Raw genomic sequence first — 21,833 nt, forward strand, 5'->3', positions numbered from 1 at the left:
CCACGCCGCTAAATAGTTTTCGTCACACTACTGGTTTATATCCACTTGACTTTGGTGTCTTCACTAAGGATGGTTTTGCTCATTTTAATCTTTGGATTCCCAAACAAGGGTCACTGCATTGAAACTCTATCCAGTCTAGTGCTCCAAAGCGTGGCTGTGTTTCTGAAAAATGACAGGAAAATAACTGTTGTTAAACCTTAAAATTATTGCCGCAGTGACTATTGTTAAATACAGTGGACCCCCGTTCGTTTGAACGATTCCTCATGCAAACTAACGGGGTTAGCTTTTTATTTGAACAACTGGTAACCCTAAATATGCTGGAGCTTGTGTGAACTGACTGCCCTGTTCTTTGTTATTGTTTTGGTGGTTTGATTCAGTTGGCAGTTGCAAGCAGCGAATATTTCATTCTCCGATCAGATTTCTACCATAATCGTTGGGAAAACGCATTGTGAAACAGATTGAACACGCCAGATCAGTACAAACAAATCGTGTTTATGTGCATTGTCCGCATAAGCAAATGATGTCATATTGAGAATGACATTTGAATCATTTTTAATTTGCACGTCGTGCAAACCAACGGGGCTCAAATTAAAAAGTGTTTAGATTAAAAACGGTCAAACGAACGGGGGTCCACGGTATTGTAATTTTTCTTATTTCAATTCTTGTTTCTATAAGCGTCCGAAGATGACCGAAATGCTCGTAGTAGGCTGAAACGTCAATGATTTCTTCACTGAGAAAAATCATGAAAACCTTCAATTACAATTTCACGGTGATCATGTTGACGATTATAGACAAAATAAGCTGATGCTTCTTACTCGGAGAACTATAATAATAAGGTGGCTCTGTATCCACGTGGTTAAAGAGTCTGCAGTGACGAGCGAACGATCGTGGGTTCGTCCTTCATACTAAATTATACCCTACTCGTTGGAGGCACTTGATAGTACTAGAGGACCTTACATATTTACACATATGCGGCAACTATAATTTTTGTTTCATATGTATAAACATACGTCCAACAGTTTTCCCACTCCGAAGTGGTCGTTTATTCGTAGTATGACTAAACAATTTCTCCTATCAAACGTCGCCGATCCAATCGATAACACTGCTGGATTTGTCTGTCTTCATCGGTCACTGGTGCTTTCAGCAAAACATGTATAAACTATGAAATCACACAATCGATGATCTTGTCTTTGTAATGCTATGAAAACGTCAGTGTTGTAATATAAATAGGCACTAAATCACACATCATTCAACACTATTTCCATTTTCAACGGAATTTCGGCTTAATGGGTCCACATGCCTCAGGAGCTTTCTGGCCGATGCTCCATACAAAAGTCGCATCTCGTGAGCGACTGAAATAACCTCACGGACCAGGATAAGCGCAGTGCTCTGAGCTCAATGTGGAACTATGCCCAGTTTTACCGGAACTACTATTTCGTTAACTATTACGACCACTTACACTAGTGACTAAAGAGTCTGTCCACGTTCACCTGTTTATTCTCAAAATCGATCAAAATGGTATTGGTCACTTCCCTATTACTGGCTTCACTGGCAAACCGACTTTGAATAGTTGACACTGTACATCCCAAAACAATCAGAGCGTTCAGTTTCATGTCGCCTATTTCCACTACACGTGCAAAGTTGCTTTCTTCGTCCACTACTTGCATCCTTGATCGTCCAGCCCTTGGTGTTCTATTGTCCGTCAAGCTATTGTTCTTCTCTTCTCTAAACGTTATCAGTTTCGGCTATCACTCTCGAGGCTGTATATCCTGGCTACAGATTGTAAACGAAGTCCGGTTTGTTTTATTCCAACTCCAGGTTTGCAACTTCCCGGAATTCAACCAACCGAACGAACATCTTCCTGGTTTTCGGATAGCCTCGAAGGAAAGATGTCACACGGTTGCTTGCACATTTACGACTGACTTTATTTGATTTAGATCAGGATTAATTAAAAGTAAGATTGATCGTCACATGTCTTGTTATATGTACTAGATAATATCCGACTTCAATGTCGCTCGATAGCGTATCAAAAAATTAATTACACTAGTTTCACTACAGCAGAGATAACCAGAATGTATGACAAAAACGTCTGTATGTACTTTTCAACGTAAATAATATAACTTGTTAACTTGTTTGCCCTAACGGAGAACGCAATCGTCGAGACGCCCTAATGCATCCAAATCCGCAACAGATAAATAAGAAAAAATGCAGTCACAAGCATTAGAAAATCTTAGCCTTAGAAGCACCTCATCGAGACGCTGAGTCAGCCCAAGAGCGGGTGATTGTGGTCTGTCTGTCCTGTGCGGCTCTAGAGACCTCTAGGATCGGGCCTGTTTAGTCCACACCAACCAGTGCCAACTCTGTCTGGGTCGGCCGGCCGGCAAGCCAGTCTGGGTCTGGGTTATTAATCAACAGCTCTCAGTCTGGTTGTCTGGTCGGTTTATTGAGACGGGTATTACCGTGTGCCAGACAGACAGGCCCGGTCGGTCGGTCGGTCGGTTGGTCGGTCGGCCGGGTGTGTGCGCTGACGGCGGTTCCGCAAGGTTCTGCGACCAGAATGCGCGAGTGGAAAGTGTGGATAAAAGCAGCGGAGTGCAGAAAATAGCTGGCAAGCTCAAAGCCGAACTTGACACGACGAGGAAAAGTGTGTAGGCACGGCCGGCGGTGCGCCGGGGGGAAAGAAAAGCAAAAACTACTTTACTAATCAATGAACGTACTTAGCCACGGAAAACGAACCAGCGGAATTGTTGTTGATTTGTTTCTGTTCGCGCCTGAGAACAAATGTCTAGTAAACGGTAAGTCGGTGATAGTTTTTTGCGGAAAAATCAATGTATGCATCTAAATTATATTTGATCAAAATAGTTTGCTTAACTCTGACTATTGTATAAATTTGCATTTTAGTAGCTATTATTTTGCTTCCATTAAAAACTTGGGAAATCGTTTTTATTTATCTTTGAGAACAATTTGGATAGCTCAATAAGCTGCAATATCTGCTGTCTAGAATTTAATTTTTTTGGCAGTATTTATAATCGAATTATATTTTTTCACACACTTTACGCTACGAATTGCCCAATCCAACGACAGTAATACATTATTCAATGAAAAACCAACAGCGATTGTGCCGTGAGGTGCAGGACGCGACCATCCAGACGGCGGAACAGCTCACACTCTTTACCCGAGTGCTAACGAGAGACAGTATTCGGATCGCATGCCCCACGACATCTCGGACGTGTGTTGCGTTTGTGCAACATAATAATAAATATGATTTTATGCGTCTGAATGTCTGGACGAAAATGAAACACATCGCGCACTCCGCTTCCAGGGCGTGAATGTTTTCGTTCGCGCGGGGAGCATGGCAAGCGCGAACAAGAAACTTAATGGCTGTATATGGTGTGCCAATGTTATTGCAGTAGCAGCCCCAGAAGCAGAACAGATGCACTCACGCTCCCTCTGCTTCAGGGGGAGGTGCGATGAGAATCCAGCATCTAACGCAATAATGACGTGGACCGACTGCGGACGACCGGGAGGACAGGGAAGGAAACGCAACAGATGATATAATGTTCGGGACACGTTTCGGGCCTCGAGCGCTGGGGAAGAAGAGCAGGCGAAGACGAGTCTTCACGATGTTGGACCCTGAAAAGGAAACCGAGAGAGCCGATTCGGTAGCTGTTTCAAAATGTGAAAATTATACCTTGTTACCGAAAAGGTAGATTAAATTGTGCTGATAATGAATGACTTATTTTTATTATTATAATTATAATGACGGTAGAGAAAGGTGGTTTCGAATGCAAATTTGATGATTCGTCTGTCATACGAATGTTGCAAAATCTGTTTGAATCCATTGAATATCTTTACAAATGGAAAGACATTGTAGACCCTATCTTTATATTGCAGATTGAACTTTGCTTTCGGATTTTTTTCTAAATCAATTAGAGTTTATAGCTAATTAGCCGTCGTAATAAGCAAAACCACTTCAAACTTCATCATTTTTTGGATGGATTTTAATAAATAATCCAAAAGTTCTTGTGCGTTGTAGGTTTTCAATCAATGCATCAAATTCTGGCCTCGTCTGAAATTCCACAAGGTGACCATTTGGGATCGTTCATCTTTCTGCTGTCTTTTAATGATGTCAAGCACGTACTCAAAGGTTCTTATTTATCCTTCGCTGACGATTTGAAGATACGCTTCAAGCTTCATGAAATTTTTCTTCCACGAGTGCTTGACACCTTCATAAATTGGTGCAACCTGAACTGCATGTTGGTCAGCTCTGAAGATTTTTAACTACTAGCTCCATGGTACTAAAATCCAACGTGTCGACCAGGTGAAGGATCTCAACGTTATTTTCGACAGTCAGCTATTGTTTCCTGCATGGTCCCTGCATTGTGGACAAAACATCCAGAACTTTGGGATTCGTCTTCCGTCTGTCTGTCTGTCTGTCTGTCTGTCTGTCTGTCTGTCTGTCTGTCTGTCTGTCTGTCTGTCTGTCTGTCTGTCTGTCTGTCTGTCTGTCTGTCTGTCTGTCTGTCTGTCTGTCTGTCTGTCTGTCTGTCTGTCTGTCTGTCTGTCTGTCTGTCTGTCTGTCTGTCTGTCTGTCTGTCTGTCTGTCTGTCTGTCTGTCTGTCTGTCTGTCTGTCTGTCTGTCTGTCTGTCTGTCTGTCTGTCTGTCTGTCTGTCTGTCTGTCTGTCTGTCTGTCTGTCTGTCTGTCTGTCTGTCTGTCTGTCTGTCTGTCTGTCTGTCTGTCTGTCTGTCTGTCTGTCTGTCTGTCTGTCTGTCTGTCTGTCTGTCTGTCTGTCTGTCTGTCTGTCTGTCTGTCTGTCTGTCTGTCTGTCTGTCTGTCTGTCTGTCTGTCTGTCTGTCTGTCTGTCTGTCTGTCTGTCTGTCTGTCTGTCTGTCTGTCTGTCTGTCTGTCTGTCTGTCTGTCTGTCTGTCTGTCTGTCTGTCTGTCTGTCTGTCTGTCTGTCTGTCTGTCTGTCTGTCTGTCTGTCTGTCTGTCTGTCTGTCTGTCTGTCTGTCTGTCTGTCTGTCTGTCTGTCTGTCTGTCTGTCTGTCTGTCTGTCTGTCTGTCTGTCTGTCTGTCTGTCTGTCTGTCTGTCTGTCTGTCTGTCTGTCTGTCTGTCTGTCTGTCTGTCTGTCTGTCTGTCTGTCTGTCTGTCTGTCTGTCTGTCTGTCTGTCTGTCTGTCTGTCTGTCTGTCTGTCTGTCTGTCTGTCTGTCTGTCTGTCTGTCTGTCTGTCTGTCTGTCTGTCTGTCTGTCTGTCTGTCTGTCTGTCTGTCTGTCTGTCTGTCTGTCTGTCTGTCTGTCTGTCTGTCTGTCTGTCTGTCTGTCTGTCTGTCTGTCTGTCTGTCTGTATGTGACTTGTTATAGACTCGGAAACTACTGAACTCCGCCCTCTAATAGGGGGGGCTTTAATAGAAATGTCGAAATGATATTCCACGTAACATTATATTTGTGTATTAAACTACCCATATTTACGTAAGTTCCAAAATGAATCGTCTAAGGTTGAACTCCTTAGAAACTTGTAAAACTCGAGATCGTGACAAAAATCATTCGGGATTAACAATTTATGTACATCATCGTTTAATTTGTGGCAATACGGCAGTTTGCCGGGGTGGCTAGTTTGTATTGTATATGCGCGTACGCGTACAGAAATAATTCCCTCCGGAAGCCACTAAGCGCAACAATGCTTAATCATTGGATTGTTAGGTCCATTTTTTATTCTTTACTGTGCACTTATTTTCTGTTTTATTTGCAAAAGCAGCGCCTTCGAAATATAAAACAAATATGCTAGTTGAGGTTCCGTAATGCTGCCTTGCGGTACCTTAGATTTGTTTCCATCAAGAATAATGTTATGATTCACAAAGTTTGGCGAACGAAGTTTGGAAATATATAAACAGTCATCGACATTCTTCAATAGCACATTTAATCCATTCCCGGCAAGTAAAGACCTGGAGCTTACGTTGCGATTTGAGAATATCTGTCTTGCATGTTGCGTCATAAATACTACACTTCGGATAGTTGCTCGACATCCAGTCTATTTCATGTTCAGTCGGTGCAGTGATAACTATTTAAAACAAACTTAGCATTTCATCCCCGTCCCCTTGGCAAGTCCCAGTTGCAACAAGACTGGCGTCCGCGTGAGCAGTGGTCTGCTAGTTAGAAGAACCGTAGATAAATGTTTCGATACGACCGACAACCATACACAAATCCTCTCCGACGTTCTTCGCTGGTTTGGCAAAACGACCTGACACCGAAGAATAGAATTGCAGATGCACATACAATAACATCCGTATGCAAGATTCCGGGTCTTTGCATACAGCCGTCTGCAACGGAGACGGTGCAAATACATTTGCATATGTAGGTCTGCCAATAGGAAACTGTCGGACGTTTTGCTGAATTGTTCGATTCATTCTCCTCCGGATATGGAACAGATGCGTCCAGGGCCCCAACTGATAGTGGCAAAGCACAACAAACAACAAACGAGAAGCTATCTACCTCCTAAAATGCTGAACGCAAAATCAAGCAAAAATGCATCCTCGTTTATTATTCATTTGGAAAGCATTAGTGGCCTTCTCTGCCGCCAACTGCCAGCCACCAGGCTGCATAACGATTTGATCCAATTTGCTGCCTGTTGAAATGTGTGTTAGTATTATACAATTCTAAACGAATGCTTTATGATTATGCAATCTCGAGACTAGGGTACCCAAATCGATCCAAAATCCTTCCATTGAGAACAATATTTTGGCCCAGTAAAAGGGTGCTTTCCGCCACAACCGATAAAAGACGCTGCACTTTATCCACCGGGAATAGAACTTTTTAGGATCTAACATTGGGTGGGTTACCGCATCTAGCGGCGGCGAATTAAAATGCTCTTTACGTTGGCGGAGGATTGCGCTTACGGCGGGGCGGTAAGACAAGTCGTCTGAAGGAGCCTTCAGTGACTGCAACGCAATTCGAACTCACCGAGCTCTCTATGACGGCATTTGATTTCCAGACGCGAAAAAAATCCTGTCGCTCAATAGGTGGTGCATTTTTGCCACTTGACCCAATAAATTATATAACCACACAGCGAACGGGAACGTCATTCGGTACTGCAAAATGTGCCACCGAGTTCTAATTCTATTCTGTTGTGCTCATGCTATGCTATTGGAAAACAGCAGTAAATTTTGGTTGTTCAACAATTAGACGCTATTGTGTATTGAAACTTGTTTGTCCTTTTATGACTCAGAGCTTATTTTGAAATTTTACTTCATGCAGATGCAAATTTTTGTTTGTTATTGACGTACTATATCGATCGATTTGAATTTCAGTCTGAGCTGGTTCCCAGCGGATACTCAAGGCCTACAGGTTATCTTCTACGCAATAAGATAAACACGGTCATCTAGTTTAAGTAAAATAGAAACGCAGACGGACTATTTGGGCGCTGCGGGCGCACCGGAGGGGATGGTATTTGGGATGGAAATTTTATGAGGAAATAAGGACCGAGCTGCTCCACTGTCCCTTGCAATCCGATCCGGACCAAGCTGGTCGTTCGATACAACCAACGGCGGGCCAGCGAAGACAATTTAGTATTTATGAAACATACAACCGACTGCAGTCTGCCGGGTGACACTCTTTTTAATACAATCAGCAGACGGTGGTAATGATGATAATAGTAAGAGACTTTATGCGAGACAGTTTGGTCAAAACAAGTCCTATGTCTTATGCGACATCATGCACATCTACAACAGATTTGTGTTCGCGGTCTGCCAGCCTGGCAGCCTGCCTGCCTGCCTGCCTCTTGCCTGCACTGATTTGAATTAGAAACAAACAAGAAACGATTGCGACTGCAGACGAATGCAATTTATTCAAAAGCCTGTTCCTAGGAACAATTTTAGCTTATCCACAATTGAACGTTTTGATATTAGATTGGAAGGTGACCCAGTTTCACAAATTATGAGCTTCGAGCTCGGTTGATACCTACTTTTACTATTTTAGCTGCAATTTTATGCACCGATTCTTTTCACGGCTCTTGGATTGGCGCAGTTGGCTATTGAAGTTTTGTAACATTAATTACTGGAACATGATTGCAATAGAACCTTGGCTAAATTGTAATAAATCATCAATTCAAATTAAAAAGCCGAACATTGATGTTTAGAGAATTGATTTTAGCCTTCTGGAATCAAATCTGGAAGGTTACGTTCAAGGTTAGTTCACATTGGTTATGTTCTTTGAAAACTTTCACAGCGCCTAAACGGTTTTCAAATAGTCTTATCGCCTGTTCAAATACATGCAAATTTGTGCTTCAAGCCAAAATACATAGCTTTCCAGGTTTGTCAGGTTCTTTGGGCGATTCATTTATTAAGTCTATCAAAATTGTGAATTTGTGATACATACAAAACGAGTGTGGGTTTTATCCTGTTGTGTCACATATCTTGACTTCCTTCTCCTCTTGATCTTAGATTATTAATTTACTAAACTCATGACTTTTTTCACGTAGGGGTTATTTCTAATTCCCGTCGTAGTAAGGAAAGCCACTCTAATTTTCATCATTTCTTAAGTAAATTTAAAGAATAGTCCAAAAGTTCTGCTGCTAATTTGGCTCAAACACACTTATTTTCCGATCCATGCCCTTTGAATTCACTAAAAAGCGATTATTAAAGCATTTTATTGAAATTACGCAACTGACTTTATATCTTAAATTCGTCGTACTGTTTTGAAATCCGTCCATCAGAGTTTTTCATCGTCTGAATTAAAAATCACAATAATGTTTACGAAGCTAGCGCACATGTATTTGTGTAGGACGACATGACAAATTTTGTTCGGCAAAATTTCTGCAGGTCATGCAAGTTTTCCCGGCTGCAGAATAACGACAATGCGTTGCGTGGGTTATTTTCATTTTATGAATGACGGAAATTGAAACGCTTAGTCGACATTTTCTTCTTCGACGCACGAAAAAACGTAGGAAATTTGGCAGCAAGGAATTCTTTAATGAAAAAAGCATTCAAATAGATTTCAGCTCACTTTGATTGATCGCGTATGATAGTCATCAAACTTAAATATTAGGCAATAACTAATTTTGCATTATGTGTCCTAAGAATCGCTGATATTTTTATTAATTTGTGTTGGGTAGGACGGGAATAGGCAATTACGACGAAGCAGCAACATACCCTACTTATCCCAAAAAACAATCTCGAAACTTCTCTGAAACTTATTCATCATCGAGTGAGACACATACAGATCCATCGCATTGTGTCAGCACAAATCTTCCACATGATAGTGAGGAACGTGCTGCTCGAGCCAAAGATGCTGATGCGTTAGCTTTAAACAGGGCCCATTTGTCCCTCCACGCAAACCCTTAAAATGGCGCCCCCAAAATTTAGTCGTAAAAAGTAAGATTTATATGGATGCGTCGAGACACTCAACGAATTGACGATGAATAGCCCAGGAAAGAGTGCAGTGGACAGAACTTCTTGATACGGCACGAGCGACCTTGGCACTTCCTCAAAAAGGACCGCGAATACAGAGTTCCCACGCATCATTAGTTCGTTCACTTCAAAGCCGCATATGATACCATCGACCGAAAAGCTATGTAGCTATGAAAAGTCATCGACGAGCGTAGCTTCCGCAGAAAGCTCATCAAACTGAATCTATCTACGATGGACGGCACACAGTACAGTATTCGGATCTCGGGTAGATTGTCGAGTGCATTCACAGAGGGCACAGCATCACACAGAGGGTTTCACCAACGTGATGGTCTCTCATGGTAGAAGTCGTGCTTACTATGAGCTTCACAATCAATTGCGGACGAACAGGCTAAAGCCACGTACAAAGTGCATCCTGATACAAGACGCTTATTAGACCGGTTATTCTCTACGGGTGTGAAACGTGGCTAATGCTTCAGGAGGACCTGCGAGTGCTCGGAGTTTTCGAGAAACGAGTGCTAAGAACGATCTTCGGCGGCGTATACAGGAGAATGAAGTATGGAGGAGTCGGATGAACCATGAAATAGCACAGTTCTATGGCGAACCCACCATTCTAAAGGTGACTAAAACTGAATGGATACGATGGGCAGAGCATGTGGCAAGAATTCCGGACAACTACCCTGCAAAGATGGTGTTTGCTTCATATCGGGAAGGAACAAGACGACAAGAAGAGCGCAGCTAGTAAGATGGTTAGACCAGGTGAAGCGAGATTTGGCGGGAAGAACGCGGTGCCCAAGGAATTGGAGAGCAGTAACCCACAACTGACCAAATTGGAGAAATTTTGTTTATCACGCATTATCTTAGGACGACAAGCCAACTAAGTAAGTAAGTAAGCGAGCCCGGTTTTGTGTTGCTAGAGGAGGAGGAGGAACCTGTACCAAAAAATCTAAAATTATATTAATCGTTATTTATTGAAACCCGTTATTTTATTGAAAACTTATTTATTTAATATACTAGTCTTTTTCAAGTAACCAGCATGGCGCCCCTCAGTCGAGCAGAACTGAACAAACATCATAACTTTGCCAAGAGTTCGCAGTTACGGTCACTGGAAGCGCCGCTATCGCTAAAATGAGGTACCCCATTTCTAAAGAGTGTCCACGATCAAATTGCAACACACTAAGGGGGCATTCATAAAGTACGTCACGCTTATAGGGGGGAGGGGGGGTTGACCTAATCGTGACGATTTGTGACGTAGGGGAGAGGGGGGGTATGAAGATATGTGACGTCACATGAAAAAAAATCAAATGGAAAATTTATTCGGGAAATTATAATTTAGCCTTCATTTTAAGATACAACTATTGAAGGCTTCTATAAAATTAACGTTGATTTCGTTTGATGAAATTGAACAGTAATTTTTAAATAATAATAGATTGTAGAATATTTCCCATTGAATTAATGCTTATATGTTACAAAGGTAGGTTAGAAATACTTTTTTCACGTTTCTTTGTGTAACTTTGGAACCACAAGCTCAATCATCATGAAATCTCCAGATTTGTTGAGCTTTAAAAGGGTTTCTTTTCATTTGCAAGCAATTTTGTTCAAATGGGTAAACTCCTGAGAAAATTATATCTCATATTTTTCATATTTTTATATATAACTTCTAAAGTAAAACTTCTGAAATTAACAACGAGGTTCTCCTTATAACCTTTTAGAACATTACACACTATTGATTTTGGCATTTTTAGTATTTTCGCCAACTTTGTTCCAGACCAGTTGTTCTTCATAAACATGTAAATAAATTTATGTCAAATGATTCCAGTTTCTACCACAAGGGGTGATGCCGAGATGCGTCCAAATTTACCTTTAACCAGGCTTTATATAATAGAAAGGTAAAACCGGCGATTCCGTCTGCAGTACTAATAAATATCAATACATCTATCAATAACACACATCCTTTAAAAATATTTATATGGACACGTTTTCCAACTCTACTTAGAAAGTTAAATTGCTTTAGGACACGAGGTATTTTCAGCATACTTCTAAATTCGGTTTTTTTCCCTTTGCTTTGCCGATATACAACAATATTATGTTATAACTATTTCCTCAAACATGTAAGTAATCTGTTGTCAACATAAAAACTATCTGTTCTTGGCCTTGGCTGTTGAAACAGAAGCAATTGTTCGAAAATAACCTCCGGTATGTTGTAATGTGTATTTTTGGGATTCCACATAACGCCTGAACACCATGGACGGAATGTACAGCCAATTCCCATACTTGTTATTCAGGCGCAATGTACAGTGCAGAGCGAATTATAACAGTTTGTATAACAAAAAAATCGCCCGTAGATTATGCAACAAGCGTGTCACACGCGCCATCCTCCAATATAGGGCGTAGACTGTCCAAAATTTTATGTTATGGTGAAATTAGTCGTCATCGATTCTGCAAATTTCAAGCAGTTTTTTTGTTTGAAACAAACATTTGTTCATGCAAATATATTCGTTGTGTTCAGATTGGCTAGAAAAATGCAGTACACTCAAGTCGCTTTTTACGCGAAGGATATATCCCGCGTAAAAAACCGCAGTAATTCCGAAATTCGCGTAGAAAAACCGCGTCAATTCCGAAATTCGCGTAAAAAACCGCGTAAATTCCGAAATTTGCGTAAAAAACCAAAATTTTGCGTAAAAAAAACTTTGTGGATTTCAATACTACGCGAAAAAATAGACGTTTTGAGCACATCCGCGTAAATTCCGAAAACCGCGTAAAAAACCGCGTAAATTCCGAAATTCGCGTAAAAAACCGCTTAAATTCCGAAATTCGCGTAAAAAGCGACTTCAGTGTATTTACATTTTTTATAAACAGAATCCCGCTTTTGGGCCCAAAAACTGCTTCCGAAATTGGGCTCTCCGACGAAAAGTTAATGACTGCTTATTTCCCATTATGTGTTTATGTTATGACTTATGAGCAGTCTCGGCAATAATAACTTTTCACTGCTGCTCAAGAGGTACTATGCCAACAAGCAGACAGAGTTTCTCGTAGTGTGGCAGAGCATCGAGGTTTCTCCATAGTAGCATGCGACAAATTTTGCGGATGAAGCACTTCTGAATCCGCTCTTTTCGAACAATCCAGTAAACATAATGCGTATTCTAAACAACGCAGCTTGTCTCAAGAATAAAGCAAACCAAGAAGCAGTAAAGAGTACGCTAAGTACCAGTATTACTAAATTCTCTGCCGATTCGGAAAATGGTTCCCAGCTGACGAATACAGAGGCGGTAGATTACAGAGGCGCCGAGACACTCAAAAACCGCTAAATTTTGAACGAAAGCGGAGAGTTACCTCTATTTATGATGGTACTCTCCGTTTTGTTTCAAAATTTAGCGGATTTTGAGTGTCTCGACGCCTCTGTAATCTACAGTCAGTGAACAGTGAAAATAATAATGGTCTCAAGATGCTACCTTGAGGTACTCCGTAACCGTTCTGAAACCACCTCGATTGAGTAGGATCTAGTTTAAAGACAATTTTGCGATTGCGTATATACGTGGTCAGCCAGGAAAGTAAGCTAGATGAGACATCAAATTTGTCCAACTTGGCTGGCAAGATATCATGGTTGATACGATCGAATGCTGCTTTCAGATCAGTGTAAATTAGTGTTCGGAACGAAAATTGAGGTCCGTGTTCCGGTCCGGTAAAAATCGGCACGAACTTTGTTATTTCGACTTTATTCCGGTCCGATTTGGCTTTGTTCCAGTTCCGGAACCTGAGTATAGCCAAATCGGACCTGATTATTAGTCTTTATAGTCGGAATAACAAAGCTCGTGCCGCCTTTTAACCGGACCGAACCGGAACCCGGACTTCAATTTTCGTTCCAATGTCGAACACTAGTGTAAATGGCAGCGATCTGATTACCCTGTTCCATAGTATGTAGGCATAGCGAGATGAACTCCAGTATATTAGTTGTCACTGAATCACTGATCGACCAGGATGGAATCCGTGTGGCGAAGTTGAAATATATAGCTTTTCACACGGAACAACAGATGTTCATAGAAAATTGCCTCAAAAATCTTAGAACAAGGAAGTGATTCCACGGTAGTTGTTGTTGCCTTTTTTAAATACAGGAAACATGAACGATGACCTCTAACTTTCAGTAAATTTCTGCGTTGGTTGGTGTTAAGCCCCTCATGAAATAATTACGAAATAGTGGTATTTAGAGTACCTTGCATACGACTGCCGGAACTGGCCAGCTTGCCGAGAAAAAGACTGATGAGCTCGGACATCATAATCTCGTTCGCTTTTTGTAAGAAGATGGCTAGTATGCTGTCCGGACCTGGACACTTCATAGGTTCATAGGAGCTGGGACCCCAGAAGCCTCCATAAACAATCGTCGTGCAAGTAGAACCGAGTCATTTGACACATTAATGACGTTGCTTTGAAACACTGTTCGATACCCTGTTTTGACGTTTATTTAAATGAAATTTCAAAAATTTCAAAGTTTTGTCAAATTCAATAAATTTCTGCAACCAAATATGACTCCAGACATACCACCATAACTTTTTTATGAATGTATCAGATCTCAATGATTGTGAAAAAAATAGTTAGGTATCTTGTTTCATCTATTTTAACATTTCTAAAAATATTTTTTTGAATTTACTCCTGAAAAATGCCATAAAACTCAAATTTTCATAAAACTCAAATGTGCGACCCCTAAATTGCGTCAACCAATGTTGACTCCATATAAAAGTTTTGTTTTGACACCCTAACCTATCATTTGAGGAATGAGCCCCCGGATTCTGACATAGTCACGGTGTTCAAAATACCGTTATTAAAAAATAAAATAGGCCATTTAAACGGAAAATGCCAGTTGGTTTGTATTGTCATCCTACACCTCTGAGTCAATTTTTAAAAAAATCGATCGACGAATTTTTGAGTTACGGCCTTTTGAAGTTTTAAAGGGCAGATTGCTCATATAAAGTGAATAAAAATCTTCAATGACACTTAAAAAATGAACGTAAATCACGGTTGGTATTGATTTTTATGCAACATATGCACATTGCCGACCATTTTAGGAGTTTTGCGCGGTATTGGGACTAACCGGAAATGTTCCGGATTAAGTTATCGCTGTGGGAAATAGCCAGTATCGAACATGAACAAATACTTATCATGCGACACCTCAAATTACGCCAGAATTTAAAAACTAGATCACTGACAGTCATATCAACTACCTAACATCACGTTGGTTATATATGGACAAGTTTCGGGGCTTCCGGGAACACCCAGACCAGTGACCAGTTTTGTCCATAAACAAAAACTTATCGTGCGGCACCTTAAATCGCACTAGAATTCAATAACTAGATCGATGAAAGCCAAATTTGCTATCTAGGCTCAGGTTTGGTCATATCTGGACATGTTTGGGGGACTCCGGAGAACCCTAAGAAATGACCAATTTCGAACATAAACAAAAACTATGACACCTTAAATCACACTAAAACTTTTAAAATGGATCCAAGTAAGCCACATTGAGTTCCAAGAACCACAATTCCGAACATGTCTTTATTATCAAAAATGTACCACATTGTGTTATTGACTTCCCAGGGGTTCCCGGGGTCCCCCAAATATGTCCAGATATGACCAAATGTAACCCTAGATTGAATTCTAGTGTGATTTAAGCTATCGCACGATAGGTTTTTGTTAATGGACGAAAATGGCCACTTGTCTGGGTGTTCCCGGAAGTCCCCGGAACTTGTCCAGATATAATCAACGTGGTGCTAGGTGTTGATCTGACTGTCAGTGATCTAGTTATTAAATTCTGGCGTAATTTGAGGTGTCGCATGATAAGTATTTGTTCATGTTCTATACTGACTATTTTCCACAGCGATAACTTAATCCGGAACATTTCCGGTTAGTCCCAATACCGCGTAAAACTCCTAAAATGGTCGGCAATGTGCATATGTTGCATAAAAAATCAATACCGGCCGTGATTTACGTTCATTTTGGAAGTGTAATTGAAGATTTTTATTTATTTTATATGAGCAATCTGCCCTTTAAAACTTTAAAAGCGCGTAACTCAAAAATTCGTCGATCGATTTTTTTAAAAATTGGTTCAGGGGTGTAGGATGGCAATACAAACCAACTGGCACTTTCCGTTTAAATGGCCTATTTTATTTTTTAATAACGGTATTTTGACCACCGTGATAGTGCTATTTTGAAACTCTACTCTACACATTTTCGTTCAGCCTTACGAAGCTCTACGTTGTTTTCGGTGAGAGATGCCCTGTAGGTCTCCTAGTTGGACGTGATCTTAGCTCTGTTGAATAGACGCCTAGTTTCCAAACGATGGTTGGAGCGTTTCATTCCACCAGGGCACGTCACGACAGACTGTTTGCGTGATTAACGGACAGTTTGCGGTAAAAGCATCAATGATCCTACTTCACAGTTGGCTGCAATATTGAGCTCGGCTGGTGCACGCAGAGTTACCATTTTCACAGGTTTTTCTGTAAAATCACAGATTTTTTCGACATTTTAAAGCACAGAATCTGTGATCACAGATGACAGATATTTTTGAAAATCACAGATTTTCACAGATATGCTACATGTTGAAGAAAAGTTTATCAATTTTATCACTGGAAGCGAAATGGCACAAAAAATCGGGAGGTAACGTTACAAAACCGATATTACTGCGCATCAAAAACCAAATTCACGAAGTGTATGGATAATATTGAATGAACCATATTGTTCAAAAACATTAAAATGCTTATTTTTCTTCATGGAAGCATAATTATGTATCACAGATTTAGTAGCAGATTTTTTTGGATAGTTTTACAGATTTTCACAGATTTTTAAACTATAAACACAGATTTCAAAATGGCAACTCTGGGTGCACGTATATTAATATAACAGAAGTTTCCAGAGTACTACGAATTTAATAATCGCGGCCTGCGATATATCATTTGTGCCTACTGGATTTCCAATTAGAAATGCTACTTGGGCAACTAGGATCTTCAGAGACATGCCAGTTTTTGACCTTCTCAGTTATAAGGATAATTAGGGGTCTGAGAATAAAAACTTTTGCTCAAAGTCATTTCACATCGAATGACCTAATTCTACTAAGATTTGAACCCACGCGCTCTCGGTAAACTTGTGGCTAGGAAGCCTCCTTCCATCTTGCTCAAATATGCATGACTGTTATGACATTAAAAAGTATAAATAATATTGTACGTGTGTTTAAAACAAACAATTGGAAAAAAAGCGGATCGTTTACTGTTGCTCGAAACGGTAGGACCATTTGACAATTTTATTGTTCAATTTGCCTAGTCATCAAAACCAAGTGATAACCAAAATATTCAATTTGTGAATTAAAACAAGTTTGTGAGTAAATCGATTTCACATGTTAATAGACTAGATAGACTAGTCTTGTCTACAAGCGAATACCTTCAGATAGACTATACGTACCTGTAAGTAAAAACGAATTATCTGAACCTCCTCGACCCAAGAAACATTTTATTTGAAGGGCAGTTTATTCAACCATTATACAGTCAATATTCAGTAAACAAGCGCTTGATGAGCAATTATACAACAAAAATGTTTGTTGGGGAATGCTTTATACACCTCGATAGGAGGATTAATGAGGACTTAAGCCACATTTGTTTTCGTCACGGATGTTGTGCTTATCAACTTATTGCTTGTCAATCGGAGTAGGTTTTCGGTGAACTCTTTATATATACTTTTAAGTCAGCGGATTATTATCTAGCATTTTTATCAGAAATTTTCTTCATTGAATTATGCTTGCGATTTGCTGCGACGACAAAGGTTGCTAATCCTCCTATACATGCGGGTACCTATATGATAAAACATTTCTTCACTGTACTTTAGCTGATAATGTTCGCTAGTATTTGATAGCGTGATCATGGAAAAAGTTGCATTCAGTCAACAGTAGGGTTGGATTGTTGATAGGGCAAGCCAAAAATAGGAGCATGCCGAAGAAACTAATCACGTGCTTCACATATTGTGACTAAGAGCAGCTGCTATTGTAATCACCTTTTAGTTAGGACGTGCATTATACTTGTAAACAACGAGTCTTTAATTTAATGCCCGTTGAGGATTAATTAGTCTATACTACACTACACAATCACTTGGAATTCTCAATGAATTCGTATAGAATGCGCAAATGGCTTCACATGGGTAGTGAATACTTTTACAGCTGATAAAGAGAACAGAATTGGTATCCATCGTGTGAAAGTTCAAGTTTCCTGATGATGATAAGAAGATTTGCACATTTTTTTAAATTTTGCCTAAAATCAAAGAATTTTTTTTTCGATTTTCTATAGGTATTTTTAATCCTTATGTTACAGCGAATGTATCGACATGAAAAACAAGTAGTTTTCATACAAAGAATCACACATATCGGCTCCAACTTTTCAAAAGGGTAATCTGCAAAACGTAAACAAACCCACTGAGGATTATTTTCTGCTGGACTAGCATAAGGAAAGGAACCTTCCTTCACTCGGTTTGTTTAAATTTTGCAGATTGGCCTTTTTGCATAGATTGTTTGTAAGTTTATAAACTTGGTAAGGACAATTGTTGACAGTGTGGTAGAACAATTAGAACGAATAGCAAGAATTATTATTCACTGTTGTAAACTAATTTAAGCCCTTCTGAATACGTGTGAAATGCGACGGAAATATCTGAAACAAATGAACATATTTTTCATTTCCTGTGCGGTGAAATAATGTCGTATTAGTTTTATATTTTCTGCCTTTCCTTGCCATAATTTTGCGCAATCTTCAATCGCGCAACGTACCATTCTGCAGATCAGACTTGAAACAGAAGATCAAAATCGTTTTTAAATATACAATAATTACCCTTATTAAGCTGTATGCCGGTGAGCTATTGCCTAAAATTGAACAGAGATTCACGTAAAAATACATCGGATTGCAAAAATATCCGTAAACAATAAAAAATAACCAAAATAACAAATTCACGGTGCAATCGTATGGCTTTTTGAATTTTCACACGTCACACACAAAATTCAATATGGCTGTTTATAGTACCTGTATATAAATAGCTCAATAACGTGTGATTTGTGTCTTCACTTACAACCGTTTCCCAATTGCTGGACACGAAGCTTGCAAGAAGACGCACTTGCATTGCCTATATTCAGGCTTGTGGGACGCCACTTGCAGCTCCGCTGGTAGACGGCTGAATGAATGAAAAAAATGTACGCCGATTCGAGGACCATGAATAACTTATCTGTTGGCGTGCGGCGTGTGGCACTCAGCTCTGTGTGTGGACCGCTTGCCTAGTTAAAAACCCGAATTAATCCACCTAGCGGCGTGACCTAGCCTTTCTACTGCCGCAATGATCATTATTTAATTTCCCATCTATAATTAACTTGACTATATTTTTAAATATCCGTTCCGTATTCCTCAAAATCCTCATTTACCAGTAAAATTCACAACGTATTGCGTAGAGCAATTATATTTTCTTTTCTTGGGTGCGTAAATACTTGTAAGCGTCATTTATGCTACTTGATGAACACCTTATTTAGTTTTATAATATTTACGTGATTTATAGAAAAATAATGTAGACACAAAAGATAATTTTTGCACCCTTCAATGAATATATATAGAAAATTAGAAATTAACCCTCTAACGGGTCTACAGACGGCCTTAACTTTCGGGCTTCAGAGCCACGAAACTTGTTTTGAATTGACAATATGAAACATGTAATTAACTAATGTTTAACTAATGCACACATTGATATTTTGATATTAATACCATGCGTTCAAAAGTTAGCATCTTTGAAAAACAAGAGTTCAGAAAAATTATTATTATGCTTCGCTTTTGAAGAAAAAGGAAATCTACAATAAAATGATTAATCTCAAAACTTTGCTATTAGTTTGCTTGGCTTGAATGTTGCAATATATCTGAATTAGAAAAAATAACTGAATAAAGCATTAGATATGAAAAAGAGAAATTGAACTTTTTCTTAGCTGGCGCTCCTTCAGATAATTATTTTTGCATGAAAATCAAAACTTAAGCTTCTTTTGAATGTAATTTCATGAAAAGATAGTCATTAGCTTGATCGCATCGTTTTTCCAATGTATCCCGTTAGAGCGCTAGGAAAACAAGATGAGGTCGAAAAATAGTGCAAAAGCTGCGCAATAAACATGCTTGAGAATGGGAAATATGATCGATATGATTTCCAGTGCTTGTCATTTTTGATTTATTTATTAATACATGATTCATGACATAAGACATCTGTCCTTTAAAATGTCACTAACGAAAATAAATCTTACAAAATTACTACCGTGCAACGTTTACTTCCTATTTTCCATATAACATTTCCAAGCTCTAGTGTCTATTGATTGAAAAGAGCATCTATTGATGCGCAAAATTTGTTTGAAATGTGTATAAGTTTATTTGGAAAAATTAACTCACTAGTATTTATCCTGTACACCACTATACCTACATGCTTAAATTAACTGCTTTTCTTCGCTTTTTGCTTTTCTTGTACAATTGTGAGTAACAACAAGTGAAGAAAATGACAATTGAAATCTGAAATCAAAGAAAAGAAAAACTTTTCGGTCGAATCCCACTATTTAATATTTATTTGCAACAGATACGTAGTTCGCCTACGACGTGCAGGCTTCATCAGTGTCTTATATCAAAGCGTATACGTATCTGTCGCGAATAAATATTAAATAGTGGAATTTAGTCGGTAAAAGTTTTATCTTTTCCTTAAATTTAGAGTTCGTATTCCACTAAGAGGCTTCAAAAACTTCAGACAATTGGCATGTTTCTCACTTCTCTTGAATTTCAATGCAAATTTCAAAATTGCAAATTGTCATCACATACACACATACATACACACATACACACATACATACATACATACATACATATATACACACATACATCACACACATTGAATACAATCAACATTTGATTGATATGTTTTGATTTCACACGTTTTAACGGTTTAATATACGGTTCTTAAGTGTTAAAGTTTGAATAACTTTTGAATGAACCGTCCGATTTTAAATAACTCGGTTTCGTTTGATAGATCTCAGCAGTAATTTTCAAATAATAATAAAATGTGTGATGTTTTTCACTGAATTAATGCTTATAAGTTACAAAAATATGTTTTAAATGCTATTTTTTCACATTTCTTTATGTAACTTTCAAACTACAAGTCCAATCGTCATGAAATTTGAAAGTTAAGGGTTTGCAAAGCTCCTCTTTCATATGCAATCAATTTTGTTCAAATCGGTTAAGGGACCTATGAGATAATGAAGTCCCATATTTTTCGTATTTTTATACATAACTTTTGAACTAAAAGTCCGATCAGTATGAAATTCAATAGCGACCAATGGGACACCTAGACCTTTCATTTGACACTAAGATCATAAAAATCGGTCCAGCCATCTCCGAGAAAAGTGAGTGAGATTAAAAAGCGTCACATACACACACACACACATACACACACACACACACACACATACATACACACACACAGAAAATGCTCAGTTTTCGAAACTGAGTCGAATGGTATATGACATTCGGCCCGCAGGACCTTCTTTCAATTTCCGGTTTTTCGAGTGATTTCTATACCTTTATACTATATATTTATATAGTAGAAAGGCAAAACAATACTGAATCTAATCAAACACGGTAGCTTTCTTTATCTAACTCCAAAACCAGGTTCAATATAGAATAAAACCATTCAATCAAACCATTGTTCAGGCCTCCATGGTCCTAGATTTGCCACCATGATTTACGTCGCAAGCAATAAAGACGCAAATCAGGCTTGAATGAAATCATCAGTACCGTAATCCGGAGCGAAATTCATCATGTGTTTTTCTGAAAATTTATGGATATTTATACAATTTTCAGTTTATTTCCTACCCAGTAATAACCTAAAATAACAAAAATCGCAACATGTTATCCAAATTTTTGTTGGATTTTTTAAACCCTTTAACGGACAATACCGTAAATAGAAATTAGAGGTAGTCTTATTTCCCTTCTTCGCTTTTCATTTCTAACACTCTACTCGGATGTTTTTTCATTACAGATATACATATTACCAAATTGAAATTCATAGATAAAATTCGGGGTCAATCATTTTGTTCTGCTTGTCCTTTGTCTTCAAAAATAAAAAATATTCGCACAATAATTTTTTTTTAATTTTCCTAAATTCTTGTTTTTGAACGCATTGTTAGAATATTGTGATGTTAAATCAACATGTCAAGAAATTTGTTCTCAACACATTTTTTAAGTTGTAAGTTCAAAACAAATTTTCTATGCGGCTCTAAGATTCTAAGAGCGAAGGCCGTCTAACCGTTAGAGGGTTAGAGGTTCTCAAAAAATTCACCTTTTCAATTGTACGTTCGATTAATTTCAAACCGTAACTAATTTGCCTCCGGATTACAGTACTCATTT

The sequence above is a fragment of the Sabethes cyaneus genome, chromosome 2 (genome assembly GCF_943734655.1).
Source record: "Sabethes cyaneus chromosome 2, idSabCyanKW18_F2, whole genome shotgun sequence".
In the NCBI taxonomy this organism is placed as follows: domain Eukaryota; kingdom Metazoa; phylum Arthropoda; class Insecta; order Diptera; family Culicidae; genus Sabethes; species Sabethes cyaneus.